We start from the raw sequence: 20602 nt of genomic DNA, 5'->3' as shown, positions 1-20602 counted from the left end.
ATTTTGCGGGACCTGGTTTGATGCCAAAAATACATAAACATATCTGTTTGTTTGGTTCACTTTCCCACTGCACTTTGAAAGTAGACCAAACCACTGCGACGGGTTCATGTAATTTCCCCAGCTGGTCATTTGGCTTTCTCTTTCTCAAAATCAACACTGACGACGAATTTAAAAAATCCGCACTAAAGTGCAGATGAGCTTTGGCCCCTGCAAACAAAGCCTATACTATCCAAGGAAGAAAACTTTAGAGTAAAAGCGTTTGTCAAACGTGAAGTAGGGATGTGGAGATTAATCAATATGAACAGGCATCTCGATACGAACGTGCGCAATGCGAGTGTATCAGTCCCTTCACTGTGCATCGGGGCATTTTACCGGTGAAATCGAGACGCATCGGTCACTGCGTGCCTGCGTCAGTAAAATCCACGGCTGTATTGATTTTTTTTTCTACTTTTTCCAAAAATACCTCGTGAAAATTGTTTTTTTGCACATTGTATTTTTTTCAATTTGTATTTGATTGTATCCTGTGTTTGCGAGGGCATTGAATGCACCATCAACCAGGACGTACATTTCTCCACAAGCTAGTCCCGCAGCATGGAGGTCCGCCAGAGCAGCATAAAGCAGGAAGATGAGATCTGTGATGCACCAAAACACGTTTAGAAGTACTTTGGCTTTTACAAGAAAGATGGTCAACTTGACAAGACACAGGCGGGTTGTAAAGAATGCCGTGCTGATTAACCGACACTGGTAACAAGTGTTTCTCTGAACTAGTATTCAGCACAACAGGTGACATTGACAATATCACTATTTGATTGTGACAGCAGAGGCAGTCTGCTTCTTCTACAAACAAAAAACCAAAACTGGGGGGAAAAGCCACATGAAAAAAACCACTAACTTAGGTGTGAGCAGTGAATGGCATTTACAGACACATCTGTTTTAAAAACTGTATTATTTTTTTCTGTTTATTTACATTGAGTATGACTCAGCCTGTTTACAGCAGCTGCTTCTGCCAAATAATAGTTTGCTTTTTTTGCATAGACAGTTGTGAAAGACCTACCATAATAGCAAAAGGTTATCATTATTCATATTATCTATATTAGAAATCTTAGTTTAGTATCAGCCTGGCAGACAGGAATATGGACATTGCACTTCTGAAAGTGTCACTTTAAGTTAGTCATTGACAGTGATCGTTGTTGTTGTCTTACTGTTTACTGTTTATGTTGTGACAGTGTGATAAAACCACTTCCAGCAGAGAGGAACCGATTCCTGTTCCTTACGTTGAATCTGGCTCCAAATCCCAACACTGTGAAAAGGCCTGTTTTTTGTCTTGTGCTTTTTAAGAGGACAAAAAGAAGAAGCATAAAGTGAATTATAGTTCTCGTAGATTATAAGCAAAATGTGAATTTTGTGTTAAATGTGCTGCTTATGAGGATTGCCTCTCGTACCACACGGAATTGCAGCTTCTTATTTTCTATTTAGATTTTCGGTATAATTTCTTTACATCATATTGAATCGTATCGTATCGTACAAAATCGCATTGAATCGCATTGTGTAGAATTGAATCACCATCAAATCAATAGTGAATCGTATCGTATCGGGAACAGGAGTGCATCACATCGGATCGGATCGCAATGGAATTCAATGAATCGCTAATGTATCACATCGCTGGCAGTGTATCGAGATTCGTATCGAATCGTTGTCAGTGATAGTGATTCACAAGCCTAATGTGAAGATATTCCCTCAAGGCATTGTACAAATGTTACGCTAACAACAATGGATTAAGGATGTTTTCTCATCAAACAGCCAAAAACCAAAGCCGTGGGCTTAATATTACTGTCAACTGGAGGCGTAAGGACATTTTAGAAGTCAGTCTATAACATGTGATGTGGTTCCATTGGAATAGTTTAAGGGTGGGGGGGAAGAAAAGTACATTTGGTAACAATGTTAGATTGTTACCAGTTCCAGAGATCATCCCATTGATAATGGTGTTATAGTCTCAGTTGCGAAGCCCAATCCAACACGTCAACATACCTCAGAGCCTCGACTCTATCATGACTCCATCATCAAAGCAAACAAAGCCTGAGCTGTATACAACTGCTCTTGGCTGGCGGAAATTCTTTTGTTTCTGTGCGTGTATGTGTGTGTGTGCGTGCGTGCGTGCATGCATGCGTGTTAGGAGAGCATCTACCATTCCTGAAAAGAGGCCATAAGACTGATGGATGTGGATGTAGGTTTGCTTCTGAGCCTTTGACGTTACAGACGGTTGCCACAGATGGTTAGAAACAACCTGTCGTGGCTTTGCGTGTTTGACACATCCCATCCATGACACCCCAGCCGTGATGCATGTGGATGCCGGGGTGGGGGGGGGGTTGATTCTGAGGTTACCAGAAGGCTTGGTCCCAGGTGTGACTCTGCCATAGCCAGAGAGAGCAGCTTCCAGCCAGGAGGATGATTTGGGTCAGTAGGTAATTGCATTCCTGGACCGCAGGGGGACTTGTGGGCAATTAATCCTGCCAAAGAGCTATGTGAAACACTTGCTGGAGAACTGATAAATAGAGCTCTGGTAATGGAGCCCCTTTGGAAGAATGATGGGGTGAAATGTGTGCTGCTGACGCTACAGTCGCTGCCACAGTGACACAATAAGATTGTGAAGAGCAGTCTGCCTGGCAGAGTGGAAAATCAGAGCACTTGCCAGTCAATTCCAACACTATTTTAACTTGCACAATGCCCTGCACTCCTCTCGAGAGCCAATATCCTGAAACAGCAGCTCACACCAACTGGCTGAGCACCTTTCACCCAACCAGAAGAAAGCCCATTATGTGCCCGCTGTAAACATTTTAAAGATAAAACCCAAATAAGAACATGTAAGTTTACCACCCCTGCTAATAGAGACGCTCCAAAATTGACAGGTGATTTAATATGCATCACCTTTTATGTCAGAAATACAAGCACAATTGGTTTTGCTACATTATATTGGTACTGACAATTTAAAATAATGTGCTTTATCATTGAGTCTTGTTAATCTGCATCCTGTTTTTGCTGTTTAAATGTTTTGGCACATCATTAATAGCAGTGTTTTCGCCTGCAACATGCTTCAGTAATTTGACAGTCTTTAGAGGCTGGCATCTGTCACCGCACACCGAGCAAGTGTATCAGTCACTTTGAGTAAAAGTGTCCCATTAGCTTCCAGCTTCTGCCTAATCTCAGATTAATCATTTAGTGGCATCTGATTCTAAACGAGAGTGGTGCAGAACGAAAAAAAAATGCCACTCCTGGCACCACAATGCGGCTCCACTGCATGGAGTCGTCAGCATTGGGGACCGAGGCTGAAGATGACAGCTGTTTACTGGGAGGGGACAAGGAAGACAGCAGAGTGAGAATCAAGTAACGCTGTAGACGCCAAGGACTTTCCTGGGAGTTTATTTGGTTCGTAACATAACATCCATCCAGACAGGCCAACAAGCCTAAACCCTCGCGCAAGAGATAGAAGAGGTACTGCCTTTTACACACACATCAATATTTCTTGACCAATAAATCAGAAGTAAGCAAACAGAAAAGAACGACCATCAGGAGTTAAATGGGTAAACGTATCGAAAGAAAAGTTGTTCCTTTAGCTTGTTCTCATACGATCTGAGTCAATCTAACAGCTCCTGTGTTTTAAATATTCTCAGTGACGTCTATTTTTCTTATTTTTTAAGCTGGATCTTAAGCTTTGGCTCTGCCGCAGGTTCTTGGTTTTGTAGTCGAAAGGCGTCTAATTGTACTCTGTCGACTTCTTGTTCCTTCTCTGGGTTTTTTTGTTTTTGTTTTTGTTTTGGGGGATTTTCACCATCACGCAGCAAATTGTCTTTGGTTCTCGGTTGAGCTCCTCAACACACCATCTAAAAGTAGCACAAAACATAAGTAGTAATCTTTAATAATTTATTATTGAAATTATGCTAAATGAAACGTTTTTTTTAAATTTCAGGAATCATTGTGATGCTAATCAAGACTGTTGGTTTTTGAAGTGACAGCCCAGCCTTAGTTTGACCTGATCCAATGATTTTGCTTTCCCAGAAACTTATCCAACCTACAAATTGAAATTATGAAACAGAAATACAATTCCTTTTTATCTAGAACTAATGATATATAATCTTTTAATTCAACAACGTTAGAGCATCTTTATGGAAACTACATGTAGCTCCATTTGCATTGATTGGGTGTCCAAATATCATTCAAAACTGTAATTTTATTTAACTATTCCTTTCTTAAACCGAGGAGATGGTGCACGTGGCAGTGTCACGTGGGTTTCATGTCCCTTAAAATGGTATAACGTATGAGATCGCTACGTTCAAGATTGTGAAATTCATCTTCTTTGATGAAACAGAAATTTCTGTCTCATTGTCTGGTGCATTAGCAAATATTTGTTGACGTCCCCCAACCCGAGTGATGACTTCAACTATACTACAGATGCTGAGGAAATGATTTATCTTATAACACAATGATGGCCAACAGTGTGCAGCGAACTCAATAAATGAGGTGGCCAGCCAAAGCTCTGAGTCTCTCTGAAATATATTCAATCTCAGCTTGTGATTCGACTCATTCTGTACCACGCAGCTTGAAACAGGGCGTCAAAAACACAAACTCCAAATGCACCAGGTGGACATTTAACGGTCAAATTACACTTAGACATTTTTCAGTGAAACAGAAAGCATTTTGTACCAATAATTCTTGAACTACTCTACTAAACAGATGCTCCACTGCACGTGTTTACGTGCAATCTCATCTTTCAATCTGCACTCCTAAAATCCCAACAAAGCAAAAAGCACCATTGGTTAAAAAATAAACAAGAGTTGAATCCAAAACAGAAAGTAATCAAACCCTTAAAGTGATTCCCCTTAATAAGAAAGATAATCTCCTCCACTTTAGCCTGATTCTCCCCAGCTCAGTTGGATCCTCTGTGTAATTGCTCTTGTTAATCATGCCTTAATTTGTTGAAGGGATTCATTTGGAGCACTCGACTTGGAAGCATACCCACAATCTCCCAATCTGGGCATGTCGAGCGTCTCTAAATTAACCTCAAAGTAGAGTGAGAGGCAGATTAAGTCATTTTAAGGGTATTGGAGATGCTAACCAAGACTGATGTAACACTGATCGCTCTCTGTCAATGCTTATTAAAGCAGCTAGGCCACTGCACTTTTTCTGAGGGTCTCCTGAGTATTAACGTGGCCGGTAGGAAAACAAGTGATGACAAACACCTTTTATAAACTCTGCTGGTCATGGTCCTGGACTTCCCTGAGGCCTCGTTCACACTGCGGGGAAATGCAACCAAATTCAGATTTTTTTGCTCACAGTGACCCATATCCATGGCCGTGTGAAAAGTCCAATTCCGATTTTTTTCACACCAGACCCAAGCCTCGGTCATATCTGGTACCAATTTGGATATTTTTCTACATGCGACTGCTTCGTCATTGACTGGTGTCACGGAAAAGGAAGTGGCTCCGCCAAAATGTTAATAGCTGTCCTCTCTTTTCTTCTTCTTCTTCCCCTCATGTTTTCTAGATTTTGTCAGCTCGTATTTAACAAGCACTTGAAAATGGATCGACACACGCTAACTTGTGCTGCCAGATGTGGTGGGTATCCCGCAGTTGGGGAGCCAAACTTTCTGACCTTTCAACTTAGTTTATTTTGTGCATATGACACGTTCATTATTAATCGTACCATAGTTTTACAGATTTAACACGATTTCCTAACAGGCTGAGATTTGGGCTGGTTGTTATTGAGGTGTGTGGGTTTTACCTTGTTTGGGCTGCAAACAATGAGCACATCTGGAACCCTGGTTGTGTGGCTGACCTGTGTGCCATCCGTCTTTACTCCTGTCAGCAGCATCTTCTGCGTTCAGGGACCCAAAACCGTTGGGTCTGATCACGTTCACACTGCAGTCTGACAGAGGTCGTGTTTAAAATGTAATGTACGCAAAAAAATTGTACCCCAGTAAAAAATTAAAATTGAGTATCAAGACCTGCAGTGTGAACATAGCCTCATATAGCGCTGTTCAACTGTGTGAGCAGTCGCAAAGCGACACTGAGGCCATTCGCTGTGAGTCAGGTGCAAATTTTAAGCAGCTTCTAAGGAGGGTATATGAAGCAAACACAAAATAGTTAAGTGAATAGGCGATCAATGAAGTTTGTGTCTCTGGACACTTGTTAAATATATCAGACATCCAATTTCATTATTGGTCAACCTGTAAAGTGCAAATATAAAGAGAAATAAAATGTAGAGAGATATTGGAAGAGGTGGTTCATACCAAATACATTACAAAGAGTTTGCGACAACATTTAAAGATAGCGATGCAGGAAGTGAGAGAAAAGATATAGCGTCATTGAAGCGTTTGATATTTGATTTATTTACGTCTCAGCTGAAGCAAGCAGCAAGCATATGTACCGAAACAAAATACGACAGTGGTCAGAAAGGGCAAAAAAAAAAAAACAACAACAATTGTTCACTTATTAAATTGGTGACTGCTTTTGTTGGTGCTATTTTATGCCTTTGAATTGAAAATCACAAATGTCAATAAAATGTCAAAAGTTTTTATCCATATCACGCAAGGTTTTCTCAACATTGTTTCAGGTCATTTCCTTTTCTGAAGATTTTAGATTAAGGGTCTGTGAGATGACCACTTGATAATTAATTAAGCTTTAAAAAGGATCTCAAAGAGTGTACAGTGGATGCACAATGACCAGCGAAGGAAGGTGATATTACACAAGCTACATTCAGCCATCTTATTTAGACACATACGGGACACCCAACAGTCTCGAACACAGACGGGGAACCTTGATCATGAAGCCGTAAGAAATTTCAGCCCCATTACCGGAGCGCCAAAACATCATCAAGCCTTTGATTTATGAGAATTCAAGAAGGTAATTTCATGAAAAAGACATGTTGAGACATCTATGATCTTAATGAATGTACATTTTAATTGTTTTTATGAGGCTGTCAAATTAGACATTATGTCCTTTGATTTAAAAAAAAAAACATTGAACTCCATATATTTTCTTTACCAGATGGTATCCACTTTAGTGATGTGTGGGTTCAAGCCGGTAACATCTCGGATAAATACACCCCAGACAGATGGGCAGTCAGTAACAGGGCAAACAGAGAGACAGAAAATCATATGCATTTACACCTATGGACAACCTATAATCACCAGTCCAAAGCACGTCTTTGCACTGTGGGGAGGATTGGAGTAGCGGCAGAAAACCCATGCAGGGAAAACTGACAGGCTCCACACAGAAAACGCTCTCAAGCACAAAAAATACTGACCACTGCAAGTTAAACGAGATGAGCAAGATCGTTAACGTTCGAACGGGAATTCTACCCTTTGACGCAGCAATTCAGTCAGACAATATCAACTTTATTCCAAGGAAAACAAGTACAAAAGTGTACATTCACAAACTAATAAGGTGTAAGAGATGGAAAGCGCAATTTAATGTCGAAGTGCATGAGAAGAAGAAAACCAATGATTCCTGGTTTTGCTTTTTCCTATTTGAACACATTAACAACTGGTTCTCCTCCCAGTCTAATTAGATACAAATTATGTTTGTATAACATAATTTGATTATGAGTCTTCAATTAGTACAAAAATAAATGAAAAGTGAAGAAAGCCACGCTGCCGTGGCAAACAGAAAAACTAGCTTTCAGGCTGAAAGCTGTTGAGTCCGGTCTAATTTAAAGATAACAGTAATTAGGCAATCGGACTACAGCGTCACCAGAGTCAGCAGTAACAGCCCTGACTGTTAAGCAAAATCTTTCACCTCTTCCCACCACTTGCGCAGGAGAAAGAAAACTGCCGGGCAACTGTCACTGAGTGTTTGAAGTGCGAGAGTGAAGAGCCAGGAGGGAGGTGAGACCTGCTAGCGTGGAGCTATCTGCAAGAGGGCAGGGCTGCGAAATCACAACTCTTCCATGACCTGAGCTCACCCTCCGTTCAGTCACTCTCACAAACCTGACCACGTGATATGGAGAAAAACACGCTGGGCTTTTTACAGAAAAAGTAGAAGAAGAAGTCTGAGTTGAAAATCTGTGTCCGGTTTAGAGAGGCGCAGCTACATTTTGCTCTTCTCACCTTCATCTTTTGACCTCACTGAGAGAAAGTTATCTCTGCAGCCACGCGCTGCCCGTTTCAACCTTCCACAATCTCCCAAAATCTCAGGCGAGCCAACAAGACTATTCAAATCAATTCCTTGACTTTTTAACAAAGATAAATACACACAACTTTTTGTTTTCGCATCTGGAGCTAAAGTACGTCAAAGTCGCCTCACAAACTTTCAATCAAGTGCCGACAAATAACGAGAAACTTTCTCCAAAAAAGAAGCATATTTTAACAAATGTTGTGTTTTAAATCCTGATATTAGAAATGGACATAAGAAAGCGATACTCACAGTTCCTCCTCAGATCACTGACACACACCAAAGTGAGAGCTTCCCTGAACGGCAGTCACTCAGAAGCCTCCTCTCACCCCGAGAAAGCCTTGTGCAGCTGAAATGACTCACATCCACTCTTCCAACCTCTGTCAACCATCACGAGGAGGTAAACATTTCCAAATATGGAGAAAATATGAGGACAGTATTGAGGGCAATATCAGTTTGGTTTGCTTTTAGCTTGGAATGCCAAACTGTGTGAGCCAGAGTCAGTCCACAGAGCCAGCTCTGTGGTGCATACCTTTCACTGGGAATAATAGTGATGATTGGAGAGAACTTCGTGCAATTGTTGACACTGCGAGCACACTGTATTTTTAAAGGTCGATCGTTAAAAAAGTGTGAGTTGGAGTGGAAGAAAAAAACAGAAAAGAAGCTCCATGAGTTGTAAAATAATTTAATAAAAGGACAAAAAGCTATAATTTCTTCTTTTTTTTTTGTCAGCAGTCAGGGCCAGATTAGCAGGTAGAGATAACCCATTTACTGGGAGAAGCTGCCTTGTCACACACATTGTCTTCACATGATTAAGAAGGTGTAATTAAAGCCTGAATACTCCCTGTCAGTGCCACAGGTCAGACGCTTATCTGACAGCATCAGCATTAGAGCGAGCATTAAAGCAGCCAGCCTGGAGTGCCTTCACCAAAAAGCAGCTTCGTGTCGGAGCAGATGTTTCCTGAAGCACGTCCATCAAATCCCCCCCAACACAAAAAACAAGGAGCATGCAGGCAAAATGCCTTGTTTCTAATAAACTCTCTTTACTTGTAATTCCCCGTTTCAAATCTGACTTAAAGACGCTACTTTTATGTGAACAGTTATATGAGACGTGTACAAATTAAACCGATCTTAATGTCACATTCATTATGCACGACGCAAATTCAGTCACATTTATCTGAGAGCTTCAATTTAGGTGATATTTCTATTGGATTTTAGAATTCTATGAACTTCATGCTCACCAGTTATACAACTCCTACATTCACGAAAAACTGTATGTTATGGCCTTTAGTGAACTAAACTACGCTGGCCCAGAAGGGCCCACGGCACAATGCAACAACAAAGAGCCACAACACAACAACAAAAGTCACAACACCACAATGGAAGTGGCAGGAGTCAGAGAACAGGCTTCGTTTCCAGGGGACAAAATTGTCTGACGGAACCAAACCATGGACGGCAGAGCACATGCATGACGTTATGACAATTTCAACATGGTGACAAATATTGCTGATTGCTTTTTGTTGTTAAGGGTTTCTGCTGTTGTGTTGTTGTGTTGTGTTGTGTGGTGTTGTGTTGTGTTGTGTTGTGTTGTGTTGTGTTGTGTTGTGTTGTGTTGTGTTGTGTTGTGTTGTGTTGTGTTGTGTTGTGTTGTGTTGTGTTGTGTTGTGTTGTGCTGTGACATCTGTGGTTGTGTTGTGCTGTTGGCCCTTCTGGGCGTCTAAACGTCTAAAGCACCAAAGGTCTGAGAGAATATTGTTTCGGTTTTTTGGTTTTCATCAAACCTAATTCTTTGTCCCTTATATATGAATGTATGGACAATCCATACACTTTTCGTGCACATTATATGTATGGAAAAATGAAATGAATCACTGTTCACCAAATTAGTATTTACCATTGGAAAACTATAAGGGTAGCATAATGTTGTGTTTCATAGCCTTTCTCTTAGTTTAGGCGGAAGTGAGTTCAAATACAATATCTGGAGAACAAGAGAAGCCTTTTTTATAGTGGCCCTACATCAACATTACAATTAAAAAGGGCACTTTGTACAACTTAAACAAGTGTCAGAGAAGGAATGTTACAGTAAGAGTGAGGAAAGCACACGATGTGTTCAGGGGAGCTCACAAGCTTATATTCCTTAAAGTCTCGCAATGTGACCCTAACCTCATACAGGGGGTCTCAAACACAGCGGTGAGAAAAACCGCACTCATCCTTTGGTGCCATTTACAGGCTTTTAATCACAAGTCTTCATAGAGAGTCTGAAACAGTCGTCACACTCCTGGTTTTGCACTAAAGCAGGACTCTAACTTTAACTAATCTCTCAATACAAAAATGACATTTTGCCTGATATTCAAGTTAGGCAATAAAAAGCATTCAGAAGGTAGTGGGATTTGTCAGTGAGAACCACAGTGAGCGTCAACTGAAGCACAGAGAGTGTGTATTATCAGGCCACTTGGAAAGTGTCACCATGGCCACACGTTGATGACACCTCTCCCACGATATCGTGCGTGTTGCATGTTGACTGAAAGCTAAAACGCTCAATCTCCCCAACAAGTTCCACCGCTGCACAAGCATGAAGGGCTCAAGGAGGACAAACATGCAGAGCTCACTTACCTTTTCTTCTCTTCGGATTTTGTCTGGAAGTCTGCTGAAGGACCTTTCAGCGTGTTGTATTTCTGTTGACAGAGTGAAATAAAGCATTACACAACTGTAATTGTGGTGAGTGGGACCACAGCAGCCTGGTAAGCAGGAGACGTTTTGCTCCCGAGACTGCGTCATTTGTCAGTGGAAAGATGAACCCTGCGGCGAGCGCCGATAAATCCTGTATGAACTCAGGCGCAAGGTGTCCGTTTGAATTTCACTTTGTCGAGCTGGTACACTGCTCAGAGTGATGCTTCGCGGCAAGAGTACGGAGGGGAAACAATGCCGATGAGTGACACTGCAGAAAATAATATAACACAGCACAAGAACTGTTTTGTGCAGACAACTAACAAAATCCAATTTATTAAAGATGTCCCAGTGGTGGGTAGAGAGTAAACGATATGTGGACTAAGCATCGATCTGCAGAATATACAATGTTCAGACAATGATCACATTTCTATGCAATATTCAAATCATCACATTTTACGTTTTTGTTCGCCAACAAGTCCTAAAAAGATATAAAGAAATGGAACAAAGCACAACACAACACCTGATGCCCTTTCTACTTGACGTTTCTATATTTATTAGCAGCAAAGTGCTGATTGACCTGCATGTAAAAATGAGTCGTCTTCATTCTTTCGTCAGCATCATCCCACTACTGTCTGATGACAACGTCAGGCTGTTGACTTTACAAGATGTGAGGTTACATCATCATCATTGATTGTTGGAAGATCTGTTTTCAAGGTAATAAATATGATTGCAGACATATTTCTATGGTTGATAAAAACTCAAAGAACTGATGTTTTCTGTCACTTCTAAGGTAAACTGAGGTCAGACAGACTGCCGAAACCAAAAATTAAAGATATTTACAACTTTGACCCAAATGGAATAGCACAACTTTCCCTCATACAAAGTATGAAAGAGTACGTTTAATGCATGTTCCCACATATCTCGCCATTAACCTTGTTCAGACTTTCTTTTAAAATCCGCTGTAGTCGCTTCACATTAAATGAGTCACTGCTTTACAAAATTGCTCATGAACTTATAAAACTGTAACCCTGCTTAGCATTCTTGTGGCATGATATAAAGTGAACCAAGATGTTGTACAAAGTTCATTAGCCCTGTGGATGCCTTAGACCTCCACTACATAGAGTTATAATATCCTTCTAAATAAGAGTTACAGTAAAATCCTCTGAAAGCATGTATAAATATTTATACTGCAGACAGCATATCAACCCAAAACAAAAAGGTCCAAACTAAAATTCAAAAATCAGACACTAGAACGAGAGGGTCGCAGACAAGGGGGCTTGGTTCCAATAGAGTTTTTAAAAATATATAGCAACAGGCTACAGTGGAACGCAAACCAGCCCTCTCCTTGTCACACCCTTACCTGAAATCTGAAGCGGGCACCGACATGCCTCAGCTCTTCCCTATATGTTGTATCACGAGTGTGCAGAGACTTGAGTGTGTCACCATCTGTGCCAGTAAACGTGTTTTGTGCTTTGTTGCTACTCTCACATGCAAATACATTGTGTTATTCATGTTTTAGGGGGGAAAAAAATTGTTCTGGAAAAGTTTACTGCTTTACAATTAATATTCATACGCATGCAATCTTCTAAAAAAAAAAGAAAACACTCCTCCCTCTGCAGTGTGCTGATGTGGAAGATCCTCAAACTCTATAAAGTAATTGATGAAGAAAGATCTTTAACACATTTGATCCATGTTCTGGTCACAGAGGCTGGACACTGGGTAAAGGCTGAGGCACACATTTGACAATGTGTCACACTATCACAGCACTAGCAGAGAGACCAGCACAACTGCAGTTGGGTCACTGCCGCCAATTATTTAATAAACATGTCTTTAGACTTTAGGGAACAACTCCACACAGAGAAGCCACACCCAGGGATCCAACTTGGTTTGTCTTGTAGTGAAATGAAAGCTACAACTATTACAACACCTTCTTCAACAAAACAAAATCAATTCAGAAACTGCTTTAATAGCATACACTGGAAATGCTGTTCTTGTCTGTCATACTTGAAGAGAATATGAGAGCGATTTTGTGTTTGCATTAAAAAAAATGACCGAAAAGAGACTGTTTTATTTTGGTAAATTGTTGCTTTAGAAGAGTTTAGGATGAAAAGTGCAATGCAAGCTTTGGGGACACGTAACACCTGGAGTGAGTCTTAAGAGTGAATATAAAACGCACGTATTTATGTCAAGAAGTTGACTTTGCCATAAAGTGTCTCCTTCGAGATGCTATCTTCAGCCTTCGGACTGCTGTAGTGAATGTTCAGTTTAGATAAGCCCTGCATGAATCGACATCTGCTTCTCATGGATTTCCTTATTTGGTCATATGTACGAGCAACAGCAAGATCCTGCTTGAAAGTGAAGCTGGTGTCCAATTACATGCATGCTTGTATATTCATTGCTGCTGGAAGAAGGTCTTCTTTACACGTTGCCAATCCGTAGTTTTCGTTGAGGAAAATGAAAGTACTGGGGCAGCTTGCTTCCTACAGATTGGCCTGTAAAAAAGCTCAACTGAAAGGTACATGGTATGTTTTTGGTCAAATCATATCGCATAATACAATCCTTCAGTACAGTAGCCAAAAATGTTTTAAAACTAATGTAAAAATGTGTCTAATGAGCCCCCATTGAATGTCTCTGTAGATTACGGCATTATAGTTGTACCTTAATGGTTATTTTGTTTGGGGTTTTTTTAACTATTGATTTCTATGAATCTATTATAAGCTTAAACATACAGTCACACAGGTGGTGCTTTCTCAAAGCCCATCTTTCTGACACCACACTTCATACTTCAACTTTGCTCTTTAAGTCTTGTGGAACTGCTGCGGCTCCTTTCAGAAAAAGGACACCCTCATTAAAATATGCCAAGAAACACAAACAGAACAACTTTAACTAAACCTACCAGGGGGGCCCGGGCTCAAAGACAGCTGAGGCACTCGTCTTTTAACTTTAACATCATCAACGCTGTCAAACGAGTCCTTTTTAGCACTGGATTCTAAAGACAGTTCTGTTTAATGTTGCTTGAGAAGAAAATGTGTCGGGGAGACACAGATGTATGCAGTTTGATGACAGCGCTCTCGGAGGACCTTAACGTTATTGATTTGAAATTCACATCTAAGTCAAACTTTGAATTGAGGCTTTGAAAGACAAAAGTGAGACTTCTTTCTCTATTTCTTAGCAGAACAATATCTCTGTATGGACTGAGATTTATGTTTCATTCACAAAGTAGGGGGGGGCTGGCTCTGTTGAAACACTGGTTTTTGGTTCATTCAACAACAGGAAGAAAGCAGGAAGAAAAATTCTTGTTCAAGACTGTCAGTGGAAACAGATCGAATTTGACGAACTTCATGTGTTCAGGTAGAAGAAGGATCCACCAGTCTGCTGTTTGCACAAGCAATGTTGTCAAAGCTGTGTCCCATCTTTGTATACAAACAAAACCACACAGTACGTGTGTGTTGTGTGAAGTAAGGCTGAAATATGATTCCATGTAGTTCCCAAACAATCGATCATCTTTGAAACAGACACTATTATTAAAATCAATGTTGCTGAACACAACATCAAAAAACAAAAAGTATCAGTCAAGTGAGTTTTCTTCTACTGAAAGTGAATGCGCCCTTGGCTTCAGAGAAGGCTTTACCTTTGTCCCAAGAAATATGTTCCAATAGATGTGGTGCATAACTGACCATCAGTTTCTGACATCAGCTGGACTAAATCTGACCATTCTTTAATGCACAATTCCTTCAGGTGGAAGATGTTTAAGGGTTTTCATTGAATTCACTGCCAATTTCAAAATTCCACCACAATGTGTTTCAAATGTCCTTTCTTGTAAGGGGTCATTCCACAGCCCTCCATGTTTTCTTCTTTGAATCATTCATTGGTGGAGTTGTTACTTCTCTTTCATGCAGATTCCTAAGTTTAATCAATGTGTGGACATTGTCCAGTCCAGGAAGAAGTGAAGTGACCTTCACACAGCAGTTATTAATGGGGATTTTTCCCCCAAACAAATTGCCTGTGTTGTGCAGCAAACATGTCTACTGCTATGTACAGAAGATGAAAATTGGCAAAGCAAAACCACATCAGATTTAGAAAACTATGTATGCACACTTTTAAGCTAAATTTGCTTTATAAGTCAAAGCGCAACTAGAACTGTGTACTTTGACTGCCTCGTGTGTCGGCCTAAAGACGCCCACATGTAACCATTAAAGGTCAATGCAAAGCACTTCATGAATGGTAATACAGACTGCACATTACTTATTGTTTAGCAGGGAACCATTACATCAACTAAACAAAATAACTTAATATAAATAAATTACAGTTGAGTTGGATGTTAGAAAGCACTGCAGCAGTGTAGACAACCACCACCAAAAATATGACTGGAAACACGTTGCTGCGGTGGTTTATACAGTCAAATATCAAGTACTAAGCAGTGAATGAAGTTTGAAAGGTTGATTGAAAGGTGACAGCAGGAAAGAAAAAACAGTCTCACTGTCTGAGTGCTTCCTATAACTGTTCAGGATGAAAAATGTGTTATCCTTACTGAACTCATGAATCGCATCTATACTCTGGGGAACTTGCTGCAGCACCACTGTATCTCTGACTAAAGACAGAGTAATGCCACTTAGTTGGTGCAGAGCTAGCGTGAACGCATTTAATCGGCATCGGGAGTGAGGTCGGCCGACACATCTACCTTCCTTGGTTGCTGTGCAGATGGACTCCCATCAGCAAACTGTGTGGTCAACGGAAATGAGAAATCTCGATCCGGCTCAATGAAGTCTTCAAAACATTACAACGTATACGAACTGTTGTCAATAGAAAGACAATCACTATCAAGAGGCATGTCGATTGTGTCGAAAATTCATCGAAATTGGCGTTGAACTGGAAAAACACGGATGAAAGAGTTTCCCCTGATCCATGGGAATGAGGGCATTTATGGCGAAGTTACAGAGACCATGACTGGAGCTTTGTTTTCATCACTGAGTTCTTTTGCCTTGGTGAGGATGTTGTTGCCAACCTGATGACACCACAACTAGCACACCAGAGAGAGGGGGAAGGAATTCAACCCGTCCCCCTGAAAGTGCTTTGGAGCTTAAGGCCTGTCCACACAAGAACACCGTTTCATATAAACAGATCGTTTTTGGCCGATCATCCACACACCATGGCTTGCTAGGCGCCCGAAAACGTTTGTTTTTTGATCACAGAGTACGGAAATTGGAACACGCCGGCACAGCTTTGAGGCGTGGACAGGCAAAGATGCACATCTGCAGAAAATGATGATGTCATCACTCCCCTCAACACACAGCCTGCTCGGTGACATCACATAACAACTACAATGGCAGACGACATGCTCCAGGTCGTGCTGCAGAAGTTACTGATGCTAGTAGGTTTGATGATGCTATATGTTGGTTTCTTGAGTATGAGGACGACAAGGAGTCTTCTCTATTCCTGTGTGCTCCGTGTCTTCTTCTGTATTTTGGGTGTATGTGGTGTGTCACGGTCCCCCCTAAAGGCTTGGCATATGTACTACATGGTGTTGAGCCGTGTTCACAGTCAGGTGTGGATAGAATTTTTTTTAAGAAAGCGGGGACGATAAAAGGATCGTTTTGACTCGTGTGGACAAGGCCTTCGTCTGAGTACACGGAACACTGGCATCAACAACAGCAGAACTTGTGAGAGGTTTAATAAGCTTTTCTCTGTACGTTTTCTCAACGGCGCACGATTTAGTGACGGCGAGGGTTAAGACCACAGCAGCGATTCAATGTGACCTCTTTAATCATTTAAATACCCACAGTGAATATACATTTTACATCAGTTTGACAGTGTAATCTTCACAATTGGGCATTGATTTTTTTCCCCCTCAAATTTTTAATCATTGCTGATCTGAGACTGAGCCTGCTCTTTTACACGATTGTATGGAATGACTGCAGGGTCAACACATCGGTTCAGTCATTAGCGCTCTTGCATTAGAGGCCTGTGATCACTCTGGGGCAAGGACCTACATGAGTTGACTTTACATGTTGTCCCTCGCTCAGTCTCCTTTTACTGCTCTTTCTTCCCACAATCCAAAGAAGACATGAATAGTATGGTAATTCTTGACTAAATTATCTGTAGCTCTGAGTGTGAGTAGGTGATTGTCTTTTTATCTCGAGCCCTTTGATGGACAGGCCACTTGGAGTTCAGGGTGCACTTCTGATCTGAGCTGGGATAGGCTCCAGCCATAGCAAACCTGAAGTTGTATAAAGTATAAAACAGAAATGTTCACTCCTGATCTTGTAGGGTCACAGTCTTGCATGGTTTTATCTTGTCACTGCTGCAATCCACCTCAACAATATGCTGGACATATATGTTCAATAACGGAATGTACAAAATCAAAATGCAAAACCATGCATGTAGTACTATTGTGGTAGGTTTTATAGTAATAGGGAGTCACTAACTGCCTATAAAACATATCAAGTGGATAAGAAAACAGCAGGAAAAATGTATGCCTATCAATGTTGATCAACTGTGAGATTGCATAGGCATCATTCACACTTAAAGAAATACCACCAGGGCTCTTTTTAACCAAACCAAACACAACAAGGACCACAATGTAAAAACAGCACTATGGCCCACAGGACCAAGCTGTTTTTTGATGAGGAGGATGCCAATCCAAAAGATGTGACCAGTAGGGTTGGAAATGAACCTGGTCCTAAGGGTAACATTTCATGTGGATATGTTTCACTTGTCATCTCTCTGAAGAGGGGACGTCACTTCACATTGAACGGACCCATATTGTGTTGTGTTGCACGAGGAAGAGTAAAGATATGAGGGGCTGCAACAACGAATCGATAAAATCGATAAAATGTGATTATTAAAAGTGTTGACAACTAATTTCAGTATCGATTCGTTGTGTCGCGCGATTTATGCGCCACTCGCCATGGTGTGGAGCCATTTACTATCACCTTCGGAGCTTTGCCAATGGTTTTCTGACTGATAGTTTCAAAGAAAAAAGTGTCAACCTGCAGAGCGGAGGTGGTGGGAGAGTGGAGGTGGTACAATAGAACGTCTGAGGAGCGGACTGGTCAAAGCCCCTCCATGCCACCAATGTCCAGGAGGCGCACACGACTGTGGCTATGCTCCATCCGGGCTCACTCACATACGCGTTCCATAACGTCATGATCCCGAAAATATCTCCACTTCTGCTGCTTGGCGTTCTCCACCTTTCCTAAAGTACTTCATGTTTCACTTCAGGAGTTTTGAGCCGTGTGGCTATCTTCATTTGCTTTTAAATTGTGAATGTTGCGACGGGGAGACGGAGGATTTCCTCTCACAGTCGCGCACAGGGCACGTGGTCACAAAATGTCACAGCAGCAGATGACGATTTTGATGTCACGAGTACCGCGCGTACTCCCGGACATGGGTCGCATGAAGGCGCCTAAGAGCGACACCCTGTACTTGTATACATCTTTATATTGGTTCAGTTATGTTCATTCAAATAACTGTAACATATTTGGTGCTTGGTTTGTTCAGTATCAACTGGTCCTACCATTTGAACTGTTTTTTTTTAACTGATCGACCGATTAATCTGTCTTTTTTTGTACTCAATGAAACCACAGTTAGAAGTAAACCGCTGAGCTTCCGTTAATGTTAAACGAGGGGCCTCCAATCCTGGTCCTCGAGGGCCCCTGTCCTGCATGTATTAGTTCTCTCCCTGCTTCAGCATACCTGAATCTTTGATGATGTCATCACCAAGGCTGTGGAAAAAGCCCCAGTAACGAGCACCTCATTACAGTCAGGTGTGCTGCAAGTGTGAGCGCTAAAACATGCAGGACAGGGGCCCTCGAGGACTGAGGTTGGAGACCCCTGTATTAAACCGATCCTTAAAGGATGGCATCACTAATGACAGCCAAGGTCAGCTGTTACAAGGTCCGGGTCCATTGTCGTAAAATGTTGGGTTTTAAGCAAAAACTAAATTTTGCAAAATAAATACAAAATACTATTCCTGTTTTTACCTAATGTGTGCCATAAATGCAAATGATAACGTGTTGTTCAATAAAAGGCTTTGCTCTTGGCCACTATAAATTCTATGTGGTGCAACTGTAATCACACATTTGCCACAAAAAGGTAAAACACTTCAAACTAAAAAATGTACAAGCTATTTAGCTACAGTAAAATACCACAAAACTATTTTAGGGTGTTTGTCTCATCAAGCTGGAGACTCCAAGGCAATGATCAAACATCACAACTTTCTGTTTTTAAATAGACACAAATGATGGGAATCTAATCACAATGAAAAATACCTTATGCCAACACATTCTGATCCAAATGGAACATGAACTTTATTCCAATCATGTTTCCCTAGCTGGAGTCAAATGGCCCTTATTGAGGAAGTCTGTTACATATGTGTTACATGCTGTTTCAGAAATATGTTGGTGCCAAGGCACCGCCGGTGACTTAAAGAGGTAACTCTGTTTTAAAACATATAATGATATTTTCCTGATCAGACTTTAAACGACATTCTTCGGTGTTGCAAGTTTCAGAAGAATTGCAATAAGCATTATTCGTGAAGTCGACACACCTACGTTAAATTCAGACAGTGGTTTAGGTAACATGTGGGATGTGGGTGAGGTCAACATTATAGTGCAAAGTTGAGCTGCATGATATTAGTGCTGCAATTGCAATACAACTAGGGGGAATTATATTGATATTTTTGCAATTTTGTACGTCAAGTAACAGTTTTCTTTCACTTTATGAACCCAATTGTGACCTGATGTGACTGTGGAATTTCACTTTTTTGTTTCTTTTTGTTTGCAGCAATATTCCAGAAGTGGAATATAGTGGAAAATAGAATTTTCCTTTGGATTTTTCTGCTGATTGTCAACACAATACATGGAAACATATTGGCAAAGTTTAAGTACATGCAGAGCTTGACTGCGTGGTGCATGGAAAGCTTCATGTTTGTTGAATATTGATATCACAAAAACAATGAATATGCAACATATCATGCAGCCTTGAGTGTTGTCCTTCTTGGTGTTTTCTACCATCTGAACACATTGGTTCTTGTTCATGTATAATAGACAATGAACAAAAAGCAACCACGTAAGTTCAGCTGACTTAAAAAAAAAAAAAAAAAAAAAGTTTGGACACTCCTGCTTTATGGGGTGACACAGGTTTGTGTTACTTATGTCTCCAACATCCCGTATATGCAAGAAACAACTGCAAAAACCACAACACCAACAGCACAGTGGACTTTTTTTTTCTGATCATGTTTGCTTAAGGAAATGATTTAAACAACGTGGCGGGTCGTAAACAAGCTCAGGTTCACTGCGTCGCCTCGAACCAGCGAACAGCAGCTCGTCCTGTAACTGGACACGTTCGGAAGGCTGCTGGAAAACTCGGCGACATATTTCAGAGCAGACAGGGGCTGTCGTGTCTCTCCCGTCGGTGACACGCTGCTCTTCCGCATTGCCCTGCAGCGGGCGGCTTCGGCTTAGGCTTAAACCCCAGCCGAGCCGAGCCGAGCCGAGTCGAGCCGTCTTGCGCGGCCCGAGCGCCGCAAACTTTCTGACGCTCCCCACCTCGCTGCTCGCGAGCCCCGGCCGCTTAACCGCCGGCGACACAGTGGCTTTTGTTACGGTCCTCGTGTGAAACAGTCCTACCGAGGCTGGAGGTGGAGGCGGTGTGAGTCCGCACCGTCGGAGGGAGCTCCGTCCGGGCGACAGGGAAACAGCCTTATCACCGTGGGACGAGGCCCCGCCGAGCCCCGGGACGGACAAGCAAGCAGACGCCGGCTCCGCCGG

General features: G+C 41.5%; 1 protein-coding gene across 4 annotated transcripts in view; it reads right to left on the bottom strand.

Annotated features, from left to right (window-relative positions):
- The window catches only part of lpp (LIM domain containing preferred translocation partner in lipoma), a 251719-nt gene that overhangs the window by 196328 nt on the left and 34789 nt on the right, over positions 1-20602 (bottom strand). For 3 of the 4 annotated variants that reach the window (XM_080506605.1, XM_080506604.1, XM_080506607.1), the window contains exon 2: positions 10776-10837. The gene's annotated coding sequence lies outside the window, so the exon portion shown is untranslated. Of the gene's footprint in view, positions 1-10775; positions 10838-20461; positions 20576-20602 lie in introns of those variants that run through there. The other variant, XM_080506606.1, reaches the window with a different exon arrangement.

Source organism: Blennius ocellaris (assembly GCF_963422515.1).
Source record: "Blennius ocellaris genome assembly, chromosome: 12".
Classification (NCBI taxonomy): domain Eukaryota; kingdom Metazoa; phylum Chordata; class Actinopteri; order Blenniiformes; family Blenniidae; genus Blennius; species Blennius ocellaris.
This window is presented reverse-complemented; position numbering and strand designations above follow the sequence as displayed.